At 44.6% G+C, this 19,945-nt stretch overlaps 1 protein-coding gene across 7 annotated transcripts in view; it reads right to left on the reverse strand.

The window, feature by feature from the left end:
- Positions 1–9,876, reverse strand: part of epb41a (erythrocyte membrane protein band 4.1a) — a 68,924-nt gene extending 59,048 nt beyond the window's left edge. For all 7 annotated transcript variants that reach the window (XM_062529004.1, XM_062529003.1, XM_062529005.1 and 4 more), the window contains exon 1: positions 9,750–9,876. The gene's annotated coding sequence lies outside the window, so the exon portion shown is untranslated. The remainder of the gene's footprint in view (positions 1–9,749) is intronic.
- Between the last annotated feature and the right edge of the window lie 10,069 nt (positions 9,877–19,945).

Here is a 19,945-nt window from a genome sequence, read left to right on the forward strand (position 1 = left end):
ACACACACACACACACACACACACACACACACACACACACACACACACACACACACACACACACACACACACACACACACACACACACACACACAAGACATGTGTATACACTGTGTCCATGTACAGTACCATGTAGGTGGTTTGACATTCTATATTTCTCTGGATAATCTAACATGCATTTTAATTTAACGGTATGTGGCCATCTTCCTAAAATACATATGTCGCGTTTTTCTAATGAAAGATCGAGAGAACACACTCTGGTGAAGGGAGAATTCTAGAGGAGAGAGATGGAGATAGAGAGAGAGAGAGAGAGAGAGAGAGAGAGAAGAAAAGAAGACCGAAGAGAGAGAGTCTGTCGCTCCATCCTCACGCTTGTACGTTCACTTTCATGTCCCCATTCTCTCACTTGTTCACTGATAGAGGCCCTTTGTGCACAGAGCTCGGGGGGCCAGAATAGAGAGCACATGCACACACACTCCCTCTCTCTCTCTCTCACACACACACACACACAAACATTATATACATACAGAAATACACATTTGCACACAGCACTCCCTCTCTCTCTCTCTCTCTCACACACACACACACACACACTCACTCACTCACTCACTCACTCACTCACTCACTCACTCACTCACTCACTCACACACAGATAAAACACACACTAAATGCTGGGCTGAGAATGTCATGCAGCACTTGAGTGTGAAGTGACTCTAGAGAGGTTTGTTCAATGGCTTACAAGAGCTCAGCTGTGACTCCTTCAGGCCTCTGGCCCATACTCAAAACTCAAAACATTCACTTTCACTCTCTCTCTCTCTCTCTCTCTCTCTCTCTCTCTGTGTGCGTGTGTGTCTGAGTTGTGTGTGTGTGTGTGTGTGTGTGTGTGTGTGTGTGTGTGTGTGTGTGTGTGTGTGTGTGTGTGCGTATGTGTGTGCGTGTGCGTGTGTGTGAGAGTTTGTGTGTGCTTGAGAGTTCATGTGTGTTTGCCTGTAAACTGGGAAGTGTATATAATTTCCTGGAGTGTTGGCACTCATTCCTTGTCTCCGAGTGTCCTTGTGGGTGCCACTCATAGTACTTTAGGCTCAGAATTGACTGTCCTAATGAAGTATGTGTGTGTATGTGTGTGTGTGTGGGTGTGTGTGTATCTGTGTCAAGGTTGTTTTCTTGGACCTGATGCAAGGGATGCCCACGCTAGTTTTTTTCAGCAGAGTCAGCAGAGAAAAAAACAGAGAGATACAGAGAGAGAGAGAGAGAGAAGGATAGTGAGATAGAGAGAAAGAGAAAATAAGAGAGAGAGAGAGATACTGGGTAATTCTTCAACTACGGGACTTTTCATGTCCCAGGATGAAATAAAAAAAACTAAAAAATATTTTTTCTTTTTTCTTTTTGTCAAACTTACTACACCCTAAGAGCAACTTATAAAAAAATAACCATGGCTCAATTATTCTTATTTTAAGTAATATGAGGTCTTTTATGCATCATTTTGACTGTTTTCCCCCTGTCCCAAGGCCAGACTTTGGGTATTCAACCTCTCTTAACTCTAAATCAAATTGTGAAATAATGTAGAATTCAAGTCCAAATTATGAAATACAGTCTATTTCAATCATATATATTATATATTGCAATATTTATTCACATTTTCTTATATTTTTCATAAGATGAAGCCCTGTCCCATGGTTTCACTGTCATTTCCACCACACTGCACAAAATAGAATCTTGAGATCATGATTTTAGGTTTGTATACCTAATAACTACAGTAATAGATACTCCACAGAGGGTTTTATGGATGGACAAAGGGTGACTTCCATAGATATTAATACAAGGGAGAAAGATTCAGGTAAAGATGAGTGAAAATGAAAATATTTTTATTGGCGTCATTTCCACTCGGCTCATATTTCATGTGGATGTCAAAAGCAGCTGGAAAAGCTCAAGGCCATATTGTGTGTTTTTTTGTATATATAATGCTAAGTCTAACAACTTGCATCAAAAGGCTAGATATCATGAGATTTTAGATGAAAAGGGGCAAAATGTCATTTCCGTCACAGTCATTTCCACCATTTTTTGGTTGAGGTGGAAATGACATTGCCCACGCTAAAACGCAGTTTATTTGCTTCATAGTAAAAAACAAATATAGCAGACGGAAACATAATGACATAACATGTGGTAAGGACATATTTTTTTTAAATTGTGATGCTTTTAAATGTTAAATTTGGCTATGTATTGTCATTATGTCATCTCCACCACGCTTGGAAATGACTTGTGTGTGGCGGAAATGACCATCATAGTACATATCAAGATAATCATATAAAAATAATACATCATGCATTTCTGCAAAATTAATCAATTTAATATTTGGGCAGATATGTGTGTAATATTTAATAAAATACATTTGGAACAGTAGATGTTATGGTATTTTTGCATGAAAACACGCTTTGTTGTATGATGGAAATGACAGTTAAACATTTGGAATTAAATGGCAAAAACATATATTATTTAAGTAAAATCAGTATGGCCACTATTAGGGCATGTTTCTAGATAGAGCAGGTAATTGAACTATGAAAAAAAAATGTAATTGAAATATGTTGAATTTTCTGAAAAAAAGTCTTCAAAACGTCCCGTAGTTGAAGAATTACCCTACTATGACCGAGCGAATAAGACAAAAAGTGAGTGAGAATGACTGAGTGAAATTAGAATGAATACATTACAAAATTGGAGAAAAAGATGGGGGCAGACAGACAGACAGGCAGATAGAGAAATAGATAGATAGATAGATAGATAGATAGATAGATAGATAGATAGGCAGGTTCATGCACAGGAGCCATGCCAGAGAGAGGGAGCAGTGCTGAAGAGCAGCCCAGGGACAGAAGCTGCTGAGTGGGCAGAAAGAGCAGGAAGTCTGCCCTCTCTGGTCCCAGGTGGAGCATCCACCTCAGGCCACAACACACACACACACACACACACACACACACACACACACACACACACACACACATACACACACACACACACACACACACACACACACACACACACACACACACACACACACACACACACACACACTTGTGCACTAAGGCACATATGCTCCCTGTTTCTCTATCTCTCTTGTACAAGCACACACAGAGACACACACGTGGGCATACAGTAAACATTTTCACACACACACACAAACACACACACACACACACACACACACACACACACACACACACACACACACACACACACAAACGTAAATACACATCTCCTGATATTGCTCAAACAAACTAATGTGCTACTGCTACTACATTCACAACAACACAAGCATGCACACACACACACACACACACACACACACATGATCTTTTAACCTGGGATCTGATGCTGCTCAAAATCACCACAGTATAGTGCACAGTAGTGCTAATCCCACACCCCTGTTTCTCCCTGCTTTTGGGATACACATATATCACAATAAACACACACACACACACACACACACACACACACACACAAACGCAGGACACAAACACACACATGCATGCATGCACACACTGATACGCTTGCACACACACGCTCGCACACACACGCACACACACACACACACCACACACACGGACTGACCACACTGGTCTATGCAGGCAGCACTGCGGTCAACAGAGCAAAGAGCCCAGCGTGAGGGAGAGGGAGAAAGAGAGAGAGAGAGAGAGGGAGGGCGAAAGAGAGAGAGAGAGGGAGAGAAAGACAGAGAGAGAGAGAGCGAGAGAGAGAGCGAGAGAGAGAGTGGTCAGGCCAGCCCTCGCATCTAACCGGGCACAGAAAGTGAGCTTAGGGATTGAAAGCGGCTTTAAAATTAATCGGGGCCTGCATAGGATTAGAGCGCTCTCTCACTCTCCCTTTCCCTCCATCACTCTCTCTCTCTCTTTCCCTCCCTCACTCTCTCCTTTCCTCTCTCCTTCCCTCCTTCTCTCTCGTGCTCACTCGTTCACTCACTCAGGATGGGCTGATATGTGGGGAGAGGAGGGCAGCTGGACATGTCTGTCAATCACTCAGTCACATCCCTCCCTCTCTCTCCCTCTCTTTCTCTCCCCATCCTTCTTCCCATCTCTCTCTCTCACACACACACACACTTTTCTCTCTGTATTCCTCACCATTTTCTCTTAATGTTATCCTTCTGTTTCTCTTTCCTTCACTCTTTCTCTCTCACTCTATTTCTTTCTCTGCTCTTATCCTTAGTTTCTCCTCTTTCATCATTTTCTCTCCATTTTTGTTCTGTTCACCCTCATTTTCTCCCCCCCTTTAGCCCAACTTCATCTCTCTCTCTCTCTCTTTCTCTCTCTCTCTCTGTCGACTCACAAACTCCATTTCTCCCCCCTCTAGCCCAACTTCCTCTCCTCGCTCTCTCTCCCACCCCTCTCTCAGACACTCTTTCTCTCTTGCTATCTGTCTGTCTCTCTCTCCTTCCTTCTCAAACTCATTTCTCCCCCTCTAGCCCAACTTCATCTCCCTTTCTCTCTTGCTCTTCCTTCCCTCTCTCTCTCTCTTGCTCTCTTTCTCCTCTCTTTGTCTCCTTCTAAAACTCCATCTCTCTCCATCTAGCGCAACTTCCATTTTCTCCCCTCCTAAAGTTCATCTCCCTTCTCTCTCAAACTCTGCCTCTCTTCCTTCCTCAGTCTGACTACTCCATCCTTCTTCTCCTCCTTCCATCCCATCTCTCTCTCTCTCTCTCTGTCCCCTCCACATTTGGTCTCCCCGTCTTCTCTGCAGGGATGAGGGGTGACTCAGAAAGACCAAGCCAGGCCCAGACTTGTGACTCACAAGAAGAGGGGGAGTTCAAGCACTAAGCGCTAACCTTCTGAAATACATCACGTCTATCATCTGGTGAGACTTTAAAGCTCCTCTTGCTTTCCCTTCTGGGAAAGGTGAAGAACTCAGGGCCTTTCTGAGCGTGCTCCCCAATCACAAGAAAGACAGGAAGTGATCCGCGGACACAGCGCCATGCCGGACCTCAGTACAGTCCGCAGCTCTACCGACCTGGGTCAGAGCAGGACAGTGTTATGGGGTGTGTGCACCTGGCTCGAGCTCTCCGCATGGAGACGCCGACACAAGTACACCTACACTTTCTGTCACTTGCCCATGCTCACCTGTGCTGAAGTGTTCAATTAACAAGCATTCAATAAAAAACGTGTGTTGTTGAGCGGCGCAGACCAAAATAGATCCGAATGGTAATGGACACAGCAGCGGAGGAGGTGGAGGCAGAGTTTGACGCTCTGTGCAGCGCTGTATTGAAAACAATAGAATTAAATGTGATGAGATGTGGAACGCGGGGAGCACGGCGCTCACGCTGCCTGTCTACGGAGGCAACACGGAGCAGCATTTCTTGACAAAGGTAGACTGATGTACACACAAGGTACTAAGGCTAGCACGCATCAGAGAACACTGATCCTGACAGTGGGACAAACAGAATATACACCCAATTATGTTGGCTACAGGCCACAGGACAGTGTTTCATGTGAGTTAAAAGAAACAAAACCATATTAATACCATATTAACTGCCCCCGTGAACTAACCTCATCATAAAGACATGTTAAAAATCAAAGCGTAGCCTAAGCCTTGGCTAATAGATGGGATATTACGCTAGCACACAGGATGTGGACATGAGTGAGTCTGTGAGGGCGACTCTAGACTCAGTGTACGAGGTTGTACGAGTGTACAAAATGACACCATCAAAGCCTGTCTAGTTCAGAAGATCTGTATTTGAGATATTTCAGAAGTCGTGAAGGAGGTTGACAGAGTTCACAGTGCAGAGGCTGCAAAAGTGTTGTGTTATTTATATCCAGTTATAGCATGTTATTAACAGGGCTGCGCACTTCACTCTCACACACACAGGAACAGTGCACTGTAGCAGCGGAGATATATCACAGACACACACACACAGGTCGTGGTGTCTAGCCAGCAGTGTGAGTGAGGGCAGGATGAATGAGGTGGTGGCAAGGGGGTAGCAAGTAGACTCTAAAGCCGGGCAGATACTATGCTGTTTGAGCCCGATTTTAGCCCAGATTCAGTCGGACCCAACTGACTTCGGGAGAATCGGGTCGAATTCCCATCCAAGTAGTCTCACAAAACCTAATTAGAAGATGTAGAAAATCAACATTCTTGTTCCAGTCTGATCTGACCGGATGTCTAGCATGTCAGGAATGCTTGTCAGCTGTCTTGCGGTGTGAGCAGTTTGAATGCACAGAGTAAGCAAACCAATCACAACCACTTGAAGTGTATAGTGTGAGTATACAATCATGTTGTATACAAAATAAATCACAGTGTTTATTAAGTAGGTGAAGGACAGGTAATAACAATACACTTCATATATAATGTAAGTGGCACCCAATGTCACTTCACAATATTAGCTACAATAGGTAAGGTAAGGTAAGGTACTTTTATTTATATAGCGCAATACAACAAACCAGGCCAGAACAATTCATTGATTCCTTGTTGGCTATTAATCGCCAACTGAATTGATAATAGATTAATCATTTAGATGAATTATTTTAGGGAAAAGTGTTGTTAAGTTGAATATTTTCTCATTTTTCTACATCCTTGGATGTAATATGGTCATGTGATGCAGGCAGTCCTGGCCTTGGTAGACGGTAGGGGCAGTCTCGGCCTCCATGACAACACGCAGTGAGGAGGAGAGCAGGTGCAGCCTGAGTGGGTGAGTGGGTGAGTGACAGGTAGACTGGCAGTCTGGACAGAGGCACATGCCCTGCACTGGTGCTGGTGGGGGAGGGGGGGGGAGTAGTAGTGGTGGTGGTGGTGGTGTTGGAGGGGAATGGGAGGGTTCTAGGTGGACATGAGTGATGGCTGTTAGACAGTCTGTACAGGGGCAAATGCCCTGCACTGGTGCTGATGAAAGGGGGTGGTGGTGTCAGCGGGGAACTGGAACAGGGCCGGGAGTGGGGTCTGACCCTAGACGTGAGTGATGGGTACAGTCCAAGGGCAGGGGCTGTAGGGGCAGGGGCCCAGCGCTGGCGCTGCTGGAGGGAGGTAGTAGTGGTGGTGGTGGTAGAGGGGGGCAGGTGGTGGTGGTAGAGTGGGTCAGGTGGTGATCTGAGCAGAGAGCAGGTGGGTTGCGGGCGGGCAGGCGGGCATGAGTGGCAGGTAGGAGGGCAGCTACCAGATGGGACACACACATGGGGCTCAGGCAGCAGGGGCTGAGCCAATCAATGACACACCTGATCACCATGGAGACATCAAGAGTGACAGTGTGTGTGTGTGTGTGTGTGCGCGTGCGTGCATGTGTAAAAATGTGTGTGAGCTAGTGTATGAGTCCATCTGTGTGTATGTGTGTGTGTGTGTGTGTGTGTGTGTGTGTGTGTGTGTGTGTGTGTGAGTGTGAGTGTGACAGTGTGTATAAGAGAGAGAGACAGAGAGAAACTGAAATCAGTTGAGCCAGAAACGAAGTGCAAATCTGTGCAGTTTCTTTGAGTGTTTGGGTATATGAATGAAGTACGGGGGACAGCAGATAATAAGTGTATTACAAAAAGAGGAAATGGGAAAGTGGCACTTGGCAGAAGTGGAGCAGCAGCCTGATGAATTCAGAACAGTTATGTCACCCACAGAAATGACATCACATGTCAGCAAGCTGAATCAAGCAGCAACGAGAGAGAAAGAGAGAGAGAGAGATGAGTGAGGAGTGAGAGAGCAAGAAAAACGTGAGTGAGAGAGGACGAATTTGAGCAACAGTTCATGATCAAAAGATAGAGGGAAAGTCTGACCGACAGAGAGAGCGAGAGAGCGAGAGAGAGAGCAAGAGAGGGAAAGAGAGAGAGAGGGACATTGAAAGGATGGGGGGGGGGGTGAAGCCAGCCTTGTAATCTGCTGGCACCTGGGCTGGCTCTGGTGATGATCTAAACAAGGCTGGCATGGAGACACCCTGTTCAAATGACACACACACACACACACACACACATGCGCACGCACGAACACACACACACCTACTTACTTCTATCTTACTTCTAGTGCACACTTGACACACAAAGACTCAGACAACTACTTCTTTATGCGAGAGCACACACACACACACACACACACACACACACACACACACACACGCTCTCTCTCTTTCTCTCTCTCTCTCTCTCATTCAGACACCTCGTGTACTCGTGTGAGTACACACACCAGCTGTGATACTGGGTGATGAATCACCTGACTTCTAACTGTCCGAGGGAAGACACAGTGTGTGTCCATGTGCGCACACACACACACACACACACACACACACACACACACGCACACACACTAACTTGCCATACAGAATGTTTTCTGTACATATACTCTCAATGCACACAAAGACTCAATCTCTCTTTGAAGACATGAGCAGTTTCATTTAGTGACAAAGTGTATGTGTAAAATGAGCCCTGTGTCTTTGTGTGTGTGTATGTGTGTGTGTGTGTGTGTGTGTGTATGGACCAGTGTGTGTATGGACCAGAGTGGTGTCAAATGCTGAGAGACCACCAGTCCCAGCACAGTACTCCCAAAGTGCACACTGTCCACTTACATCACTCTCACTCACGCGTGTACACACGCGCACACACACACACACTCTCTCTCTCTCTCTCTCTCTCTCTCTCTTCCTCGCTTCAGGGAACACATATGCATTCTCAGTGCACCACCAGCACAATAACAAAGAGCTCAGTCCATCTATACATCATCTCATTCACTCTCCTGCATGGCTTCTTCAAAGAAAGCACACAGACAAACAGCCATGTATGACACACAACTTGCCTTCAATATTGAAACCGGCAGATGCTTTTATCCTAAATGACTTGAAGTGAAAAAGTCTGTCATGAACATGACTACCTAATGAAGCACATATTGTTAGCAGTAGGCCTACATAAGTAGTAGGCACGGGTTAAATAGTGTGTCTATGGCTATCGAAAAAATCCCAAATTTAAATTTTCGATGGCATTGTAAATACATGGACAATTTACCTAGCCTATTGTATTATCAATGGTGACGTTAAGTAAGGATATAAGGAACGTAACAACTAAAAGTTAGGAGGTATCCATAAATTAAATCATTATTAATCATTTCATAAGATTAGGAAAGTTTAAAATCGTCTAGATGAGCTATTATTGGCTATTACTATCATATCGTAGCCGAGCCTACTCGGTGATAGGCTACATCCTCAGAGAAACTGTAGCCTACGAAAAGTGATACAAAGATCTGATCTGAGTGGATCTGACCACTGAGGAAAACGGGGGCAATTTTGATAACCAGAGGAGAGGAGGAGACGATCAAACATAAGTCAAATACTTCAGAAAGATTTCGCATAATTCTGAATGTATACCAAAATAACATAAATAAAGTAGGCTATGCTTCTCAAACTGCTGCGTTAAATCACTGCTTTTCGCTCTGAACTCGGCTCCAATAGGCTACAACGACAGAACCATCGGCAACTCGGGAATGTTCAGATGAGCACGCACACAAAAAGCACCATGCGACCGCAACACTAAGAAACAAAGACATGAGACAGACTAGGCCTATAACAAAAACAACGATAAGTTTTGGCATCGCAGTTGTATCTCTCAGTGCCAGTCATCCAATTCGAAAATTCGAGCCATTCGGCGTTTAAAGCGACTGGCAGGTGCGCAAGTGGTCTGTCTGAAAATGGCGCCGAATGTGAAAAAAATTGTCAACAGATTCCCTTCCTCGCGAGCATCACATCACAATGCATAATCCGCCACTGAGGTACTCGGTTTGAGCTCAACACTTACCTTTCGCTTTATTTCATCAACGAGAATAAATACATCCGCAGTAATAAAAATGAGTTATGTTCACAGTTCCTTTCTTTCGCAAGATATATGGAGTAGCAAACCCATGTGTGTTGATATCCTATATTTTTTCAAACTGGTATTGAGATTCTAGTAAAAGGGGGGGCTACGTATGCAATGAGGTAAGTGTATTTATAGAAGTGGCCAATGGGCGACGTGCAGGAGCAGGAATAATCCAATCACGATGGACATGGTCGATGCCTAGCGCCAAGGCTGCAGCATCGTAACCAAGGATACTTCGAAATGTGTTCCTGAGCACATTGTAACAATTTTGATGTCATTTTGTGACATTGTGTGTGTATGTACACGTTACAACTGTTGCGACCTTCCGTTGGCTACTTTGTGTTACCTACATTTTATGTGGAAAATTTGTATTTTCTTTTATTTAGACGATGCTGGCGAACAAAACTAGCCTACATATTCCGGCATTTGTCAAACGGTAGAGCTCTGTAGCCTACAGTGGGGTATGGTGGCATCAGATCTAAACATGAAGCTACATCCACCTATAGCTAATTCTAATCGTTTTGGCGTGTGTTTGAAAGGCTGGGTCCACGCTTCCTCCTGCCCCACCCTAAACCACATCCATCAGAACTAATAAATTATGAAAGCATCTTTTAGGGGGTTCGAAGGGCGGGGGCGAGGCGACGCGTGCCCATGTGGCGTCACCCAGAGAGTTCTCGAATGTCCGACAAATCCTCCACATTCTCCAGACAGATAAGAACCCTGCCATTTTAGCATTGGCCGATGTACAATTACGTGTGTGCTGAATATAGATCGAACATACACAGTTTGTCTGTTATATAACACGCCAATCAATTTATTCGGCCAAATTTAGCGTCAATTCAATGAGCCAGTCTATTCTCACAAGGATGCTCAATAGAACAAAAGATGACGCTCATCTCCACTGTTATAAAACGTGTTACAACTACTCTGCCATGGCTATCTGGAAACACCCAACAACACCCACCCTCTGCCCCTCTCCCTATCCTTCTCCTTTCCTCTCTCACTTTCTCTTGTGTTCTCCTTCACGCACACACACACACTTCGCAGCCACGCCCCTCCGCTCTAATGTAAGGAGCAGGTGCAGGGCCCGACCGTCTGGAGTGGTGAGATGACAGCACCAACCAGACTGTGTCCCGTGAGAGTGGAGTGGAGAGGAGGGGGGCAACGGGGGCAACACACACACACACACACACACACACACACTTCTCTCTCTCTCTCTCTCTCACACACACACACACACACACACACACGTACACACACACACACACACACACACACACACACACCACCCCTCCTCTGTCTCACCCCCCTCCCTTCCCAATTTCACCACAGCCAGCCAGCAAGTCCTTCCAGAAGCTTCTCCCTTGCCCCTGCTGTGTCTCCGCTGACATCTGTGACTCTGGGGCACCAGATGGGCATCTGGCCCCTAATTGCCCTCCTTTCTGCCCCCTCCCTTCATTACTCACCCTGGTCAAATGACTCCATCCTGATGCTCTCCCTCTCTCCCCCACCACAGTAATAAGGACCCAATAACATGTTTCTCACTATTAGTTAGACTGTCCCTAGTGAATGGTAGGCCGGGCCCATTGTCTGGAGGAGAATCTCTTACCAAACTAGAGCAGTCACGCTGGTATCCAGTGGACCTCCATATTGATTGCTTAGAAAGCAAACATTTAGAGAGCAGGACAGATGCTGCCCCCCCCCCCCCCCCCTCCCCACACACACATTCACACACCCAACCCAACCCACCCCCCTGCTGACACCCCCCCTCCTCCCAATGTATTGTCCACCAATCTACCTCCTATTCTCAATTATTTTGTATTTTCTCTATCTTTCTAAGGACCCACAGCAGTCACTGAAAACCGAGAAAAAACTTCCCTTGTCATCATTTAGGTTAGCAAAAGGCACAAATAAAATCTAGTTTGTACATGAAATCAAACTGCAAAATATATTTTGGTCAGACATGCTCATTTGACAACACACAGATACATGATGTTGTTGGGTAATCTGACCTCCAATTCTGGCACCCCTTCTTTAAAAAATCTTGTTATGTTCTTTTTTTTAATCTTTTTTGTTTTGTTTTGATGTTTAATTGAGACCGGTGCTCCAGACTGCTGAGCACTAATTAGCCCCCTGCTCCCTCCTGCTGCTCCCCAGGAGAGGACAGCCCCCTCTGGAGCAGAGCCGGACGCCTCTCCGACCCACCGCCAACTACTGCTCCACAGCTGCCACTCGGGTGAGTGTGTGTGTGTGTGTGTGTGTGTGTGTGTGGGTGTGTGTGTGTGCGTGCGTGCATGTGTGTGTGTGCGTATGCCTGCGTGTGTGTGTGCATGTGTGTGCATGTCTGTGTATGTGTGCGTCCATGTGTGCGTGCGTGTGTGTATTTGACAGAGAGAACATCACTGTGTGTGTGTGAGAGAGAGAGAGAGAGTATTTAAATATGTATATTTAAGATCAAGAGGGATGATGTATGTGTGTGTGTGTGTGTGTGTGTGTGTGTGTGTGTGTGCGCGCACACACACACACACACACACACACACACACACACACACACACACAGTAGTAGCAGCAGCACATCATCTCAGTATAAGCAGAAATACAGTCAATACATCTGTCTGATCATTTAGGCTACTGTACTGTAGATCTACCTCTCTCTCTGCTCCAACCATAAACTGAGTCCTCCTGCTCTCCTCCTCTTCCTACCCACAGTACCTAGTGAGTCCTACTGTATGAAAAACGCTATATAAATAACATTGACTTGACTTGACTAGTATTTCTCATGTTTCTCCTAAGTAGAGGGAGATACACTAGACTAGTAGTCCAGCACTGCCACACAGTGGGTCAGTTCTGTTCTATAGCCTACTGCTGAGCTCACGGTCTGGGAGCTGCTCTGGAAAAAACGTCTGTTATTCTCTGTTTGTTTGTTTGTCTTCATTTACAGCATGTGATATGTAAATTAATGGACATTGACATAACATCTTGTTACTATTCAGATCGCCACCATGCCATACCATGCCATTACACCACTAAGCTAAATACATAAACGCCTCCAGAATCCCGACGGAATTATGGATCACTCCCAAATTGTAATCGTTCCATCCTTGGGTCATGTCCGACCTTCCCTGAAAATCTCATTGAAATCCATCCAACACTTTTTGAGTTATCTTGCTAACAAACAGACAGACAGACAGGCAGACAGGCAGACAAACGCTGGTCCCTGATAAAAACATATACCTCCTTGGCAGAGGTAAATAAAACTTTTGAAGTCAGTAATTGAGTCAGAGTGTCTGAAGCAGTCTGGCAGTGAATTCCACAGCTTGGGGGCTATGTAGCTGAAAGCCCTCTCTCCCAGGGTGCTGAGGATTATGACTTGCAAAGAGACCTGGCTTCTGTTTCAATCCCTTGGCTTGGCCATATCCTATCCTGTGCTGCGTATGCGTATGTTGATGAAAAAGATGAAGATGATGACCTCCCGTCTGTGTCTGGTCCTGTAACCTGTATTCACTGTCTCTTTGTGGACTCCTACTGATCCTACTGAGTGCATGTATGCTTTACTGTGTGAATGAATGTGCATGTGTCTATATGTCTCTATGCACCTGTGTGTCTGTGCATATATGAGTGAGTGCATGTGTGTCAGAGACAGCAGTTGATGGGTTTCTCAGAAACAGCTCCAAAACCAGCTGAGAATAATGCTGATCCAATCAAGGGGGTTGGGCTTGTCTGCATGGGTCACTGTGCAGTAATTTGTGTTGAAAGCCATGGGTTGTCATCTGTATCAGTCGGAGATACCATTTTAATATTTATAAGCCCACTGCCAGCATAAACTATTCATGGTTCGAGTGGATATATTTATTTGTGTTGTTCCTGAGCACATGCCCCAGTTTCTCTTTCGCTACCACGTCGCCCCCAAAGTCTGGCGTTATTATGGGACATTTGCGCTGTCTGTAATATTCGGAGCCACGGGTATTTATTAAACCTCGAGCATTTCACAAAAGCTCTGCGGAGATACGGTTCTCAAAGGAGCTCAACAATCACTCCCGTTTAATTAAAATGTTGGCTGCCTGCTTTCGGTATCAACCCAGGAGATAGGCTACTGTATCTTTGCTACCCCCACCTAATCTTCCCACGTCATCTTGTATTCCACGGAGAGGGGGAAAATAATTTCTGATGGCATTTTATAAATGGAACGGAAGGAGAATCCAGCTTGAGATAAGTATAGTTGGCAATATCCATGCCGGTTTTTGTTTTTGTGCTTATACGTGAAGGATTTATGAGCGTTTTTTTTCAGCGTCTACCTAGAGACGATCATGTTAATAAATATGACTGCCTGTTCTGTGTCCCTGCCGTTGTTGCGAGTTGTTGATCCAGCAGCACCCTAACCAGCGACCACCTGTGCATCTATTTATTTTGCTTAACCCTCTGCTGTCACCTAGTGCCCATACTTCCAACTGCACTCCAAACCGCTATGACAGGTGATGTCACATTCTTTAGTTAGAGTTTTTGCAGCCTTTTTGAAACGTACTTTTTTATGCAGACATATACAGTACATGACATTGTAGATCATGTCTTCACTTTAACCATTCATTCATAATAAGTGATAATAAGTAGCCTATGTCGTCTCACCGTCTATAAACTTATTGTGGACTAGGCCTATTCAGAATCGTAATCATATTTTGTCACTTGAAATCACTTGATACAATTTCATGTACACATGGAACTTGAGATATGTACATTGGGTTCTGATTCTACCAGTTAACTGTAGTTCCTCTTGGGGGGGAAAAATAATTTATGTTTCTAACAATGAAGTAACTTGCATGAATAATTGATGGAAGAAGTAAGTATTTTCTTTTCATTTACTTAAATATTTCATCTAGCTAGCTGCATTACACAAGCACCCAATGGCTTTGAATTGTGGCAGGATGCCTTCCTGTGCTAAAATCCAGAGTGCTGGATTTGGTTCTGACTACCAGGTCACAAGTCACAAGTCACAAGACTGATAGATAAATAGAAAAATAGATGGATAGATAGATAGATAGATAGATGGATGGATTGAAGTGTAACTAATGTGTCTAAGTGAATAAAAAGTGTATCGTTTAGGACTTCAGCCAACTGCTGCTTCGATATGATGACTATATGACAACCAATGAAAAGCAAGCTTTAGAATCTTGACGCAAAGTCATCCCTCCCATAAATCATTATGCGTTGTGTGTGGCTGTGTCTGAAACATAAGTACACACGCTGGGCAGTGTGCATTTTCCGGAAGTTACGTCAGAATAGACTGTCCGAAAGTCAAGCGCTCTCACTAGATGGGTACTTCATTTGGCGTGATTTCCAAGCGTGCATCGATGCATCTTTTTTGGCCTCAGATATCCCATAATCCATTGCGCAGCGCAGGTCAAGCTCCACACGTCATGCAAATCGTCAACACACCCCCCTCCCTGAGTCAGGTGACGCCAACTAGTTAGTGCTGTCCAAATGTAGGTAGGGACGCATACTGAGGAGCAAGCTAACTGAGATGCTACTGGAAAGAAGGTACTATCCAGCGTGCACGCTTCACTTTTGGACACAGACACACTGTGTGAGTGTGTGTGTGTGTGTGTGTGTGTGTGTGTGTTTTGGGGGGGGGGGGGGGGGGGGGTCAAAGCCAAAGATACTTTAGCATCAAGCTAGAGGTCTGCACTGCCGCGGGATCATCTTGCTCACATGTCACAAGCTGATTGTATTCTTGTTGTGTGTTAAGGAGATACGTGTTTGAAGGTGTATTTTTTAGTGCGCTAGACTTCCAATCATAGGCTGACACGAGTGCAGGAGTTCAGTTCTGGCACGATTATATATCGTTAATTTATTGCATCGGCTCAGGTTGTCCATTGTCATTGTCATTGACCCCAGCACACACACACACACACACACACACACACACACATATCTGAGGGCAGATCCAAGCAGATCCAAGCTCACACACACACACACACAGATCTGAGGACAGACCCCTGCACACACACAACCATATCTGAGGACAGACCCATGCACACACACACACACACACACACACACACACAGATGTGAGGACAGACCCGAGCACACACACACACACACACACACATATTTGAGGACAGACCCCCGCACACACACACACACACACACACACACACACACACACAGATCTGAAGACAGACCCCCGCACACACACACACACACACACACAGATCTGAGGACAGACCCGAGCACACACACACACACCCATATCTGAGGACAGACCCCCGCGCACACACACTGGTCTGAGGATAGACCCCAGCACACACACACAGATTTGAAGACAGACACCAGCACACACTGATCTAAAGACAGACACCAGCACACATTGATCTGAGGACAGACCAGCACATACACACACACACACTAACACACACACACACAAACACACACACTGATCCAAAGACAGACACCAGCACACACTGATCTGAGGACAGACCTCTGCACACACACACAGATCTAAGGACAGATGCCAGCACACATTCTGAGACCTGAGGAGGGAACCCATTAAACACACACTGATCTGACAGACCCCTGCACACACACACACACAGACCTGCAATCTGCGGGGGTCCAAGATATTTGCCCTCAAAGGTCTCATTTTTTTGCACCAGCCAACCCACATACAGAAGTCCTCTTCATTTTTGCTGTAACATTTTGTTGATATCTTATTTGAACCATATTTGCAAAAACTTCAATCATTTTCCCATAGAGATGTTTTTCTCCCAAACCATGACTAAAAGAGGAATATAAAATCATCTTTTGGAAATTGATCTTAATGCCTCAAGTAATAAAATAGGAAATATCCAACCTTTAAAGACACCAATTTTCATTGTGAATGAATAATGTATCATATAAATAAATAAATGTTCTTCCTTAAAAATACTGGGGTCAAGGGGACCCAGGTTCGAATCCGACCTGCGGTCATGTCCCGATCCCACCCCATCTCTCTCTCCCGCTTGCTTCCTGTCTACTCTTCACTGTCCTGTAACAATAAAGGCAAAAAGGCCAAAAAATATATTTAAAAAAAAAAATTAAAAAAAATACTGGGGTCATAAGTATGGCATCCCTATATAACCCTATGGGAATGTAACACATAAGGTTAACATAGGGGCAGGCAGATTTGTATTTTTAAAGGCCACTTATTTCATTGATCCAGGATACTATGCATCCTGATAAAGTTCCCTTGGCCTTCGGAAATAAAATAGCCACACATCATCATACACCCTTCACCATACAGATTGGTATTGGCATGGCATTTTTGACACCTCACCAGATTATAGTTGACTTAACCCTTTGTCCGCATCTGTAAATGGTGTGTCTTTGCGTGTAAACATCAATGTCTACTAAGCACACCATGCTTATTTGGACCCTCTGCCCAACATTGCTGCAGGTGCCAGTGATAATCATGATGATAGTGTCCATAATTGACATGGTACAGACAGCAGGGCTTGTAAAAATAGGGCTCTGGAGAACTGCAAAGTCACCGGCTGAACTGATTTGACTGGGCTACTTTATTACATAGTAGCATGGTTTTGGATAATATTTAGATAACATTATTCATTTGAAACTATTTCATGAAGTTTACATATGTGTCTTCATAATCAGAATATAGTCATTGGTGCATGGTGACCACTACTGGAAAAAAGTTTTTAAAAAAACTTATATTGATAAAACTTTGATAAAAGTACTCCCTACAACACACTTAATGAGAAAATATTTTTTTTTACCTATACCATGTAGAATAACATTATCTGACTGATATCCCAGAGGTTGTTACAAATATTTGTAAACATTTTTAGACAATGATTATGCACACAGTACAAAAAGGTTTTAGGAGACCGGAGCAGGAGCGGGACCTTAAGGTACAGGTGCGGGTGGGAGCGGGACAAAAAATGGCACATTATTGCGGGAGCGAGCGGGAGCGGTGCAGCATGTTGCAGGAGCGGGCGGAAGCAGGACTGAATAATCTGTCCCGCGCAGACCTCTACATCAAGCATCAACCGTCTCTGGTAAAGCCACATACAGAGTGACGGGTGTCTGCTGGGGTGAGATAAAGAGACCCCCTCTCTGGGAATAGTTCATACTCAAGTTCCTGTTTAAACCAGTAAGCATCCAACCCCACCCAATCCATCCACATACTAGCGCCCAGAAGATGCCAAATCTTTGTGCATTAGAGTGAAACAGTCAAGGCATGAGTCATATCTCTAAACATAATTTCAAGAAAAATGTACATACAAATACTACAGGTCTAATTGTATTAGAATTGGTTATAGCATAGGGCCTACATAAACAGACATACTCTCTCTCTCTCTCTCTCTGTGTGTGTATGTGTGAGTGAGTGTGTGTGCATGCCCTTTTCAAAACGCTTATTTCAAACACTGTATTTCCCAGACTACCACCCATATGGACATGATCAGATCATGTGTCATGGCATCCCTATGGTGAGCCCTCACTCTGTCTATCCAACACATCTGAAACCCTTAGATGCCCTCCATTTCCTGATGAATAACCCCCTAATGTAATAACTTAACGCCATTGGATTACAGTTGACTGTAAACATGTCCTTCAATTTTATATAGTGACATTGTAGTTGTATTTTGTGTTGCTCTGGTCATCTAAAGCTCCACACAACAGGGTTTTCCTCAAACCCTGGCATTTTCCCCACCAAACCACAATTACACATTTTAGATGTAATGGCTATTCATCTCCAGTACACAGCTGTCAGATCAGACAGGCCAAACCTGCCTGTGTCCTTCTGTGATCTAGATAACCTTTCACCTCCAACAGATCATCACACAAGAGCTTCAGAGCTCAAAGACTCACAGACTACGCATCAGCAAACAGCGTCTCTGACACAAGCCTTTCTTTACTACCAAATAATCCATTTCTGCAGGAAATGACATAACATGAAAAAATATCATAACAGCTGGATTAACCACATCTGAAATGGAACTGATCACAACTGTGGCAACTAAAATCAGACAAGACAATAAACACTGAACTTTTCTGGACCAGTAAACAATGTCCTTGTTTTGTTAGAGAGAGTAAAAAACCCCACTGTTCTAATAATACCTCCCTAGAACAGGCTCTTAGACAGAGCAGCCAGGTGAGGGTAGGTAAAATAGGCCATGTTGACAGAGAGCAGGGGACCAGACACAAGGACCTACATCAGCAGTTTCACTACATTTGTTTTAAGAGGCCGCTTAATGTTCCCTGCAGCTCAACAAATGCTACCCTCCAACAGTCTGTGGCATTATCAAATCAATGGACAGAGATGGGAAAGTGTACTATAGCTTGGCACGGAAGGAAGAGAGTCCACTTGGAGTCAGAAAGTTGCCTCAAGAACACACACATGAAAGTAGCTGAGTGCCTACTCATAAGTGCATTCATCACCGCACACACACACACACACACACACACACACACACACACACACACACACACACACACACACACACACACCACTTTCTATCACTCTTTTCTGTCTCTCTCGCTCAAACACACTTATGATCTCTTGTGGTCTCTTAAACAAAGGCATATTACTTTCTCTGTGTGTCTCTTCCATTCCTTCTCTCTCTCATTAAAACATCCGTACACACACACACACACACACACACACACACACACACACACACACACACACACACACACATGCGCGAGCGTGCATGCACACACACACACTGATCTTTCTTCACCCCTGTGAATAGGCATTATTACATGACCTGACTCCAGCGACATTGGCTGCCTGCTTATTTGTGCTGAGTGTGTGTGTGTGTGTGTGTGTGTGTGTGTGTGTGTGTGTGTGTGTGAGCACACTTCCATAATATACTCACCGCAGCAGGCAGGCCAGGATGTTCCAGCAGACATTGGCAGCCATTGAAGGATGAGCCCAGGAAGTCCACAAGGAGAGATGGGAGAAAGGAGAGAGAGGAGACAGTCAGCAAAAATCTCGCCCCATAAATATACTGAAGTTACTAAAGCTTGAAACCAAAGCTAACTAAGACTAAATCTTACCCCTAAATATACTAAAGTTACTAAAGCCTGAAACCAAACTCAACTGAATCTTACCCCTGAATATACCAAAGTTACTGAAAACCAAC

This window comes from Sardina pilchardus, chromosome 24 (genome assembly GCF_963854185.1).
Source record: "Sardina pilchardus chromosome 24, fSarPil1.1, whole genome shotgun sequence".
NCBI classification, from domain to species: domain Eukaryota; kingdom Metazoa; phylum Chordata; class Actinopteri; order Clupeiformes; family Clupeidae; genus Sardina; species Sardina pilchardus.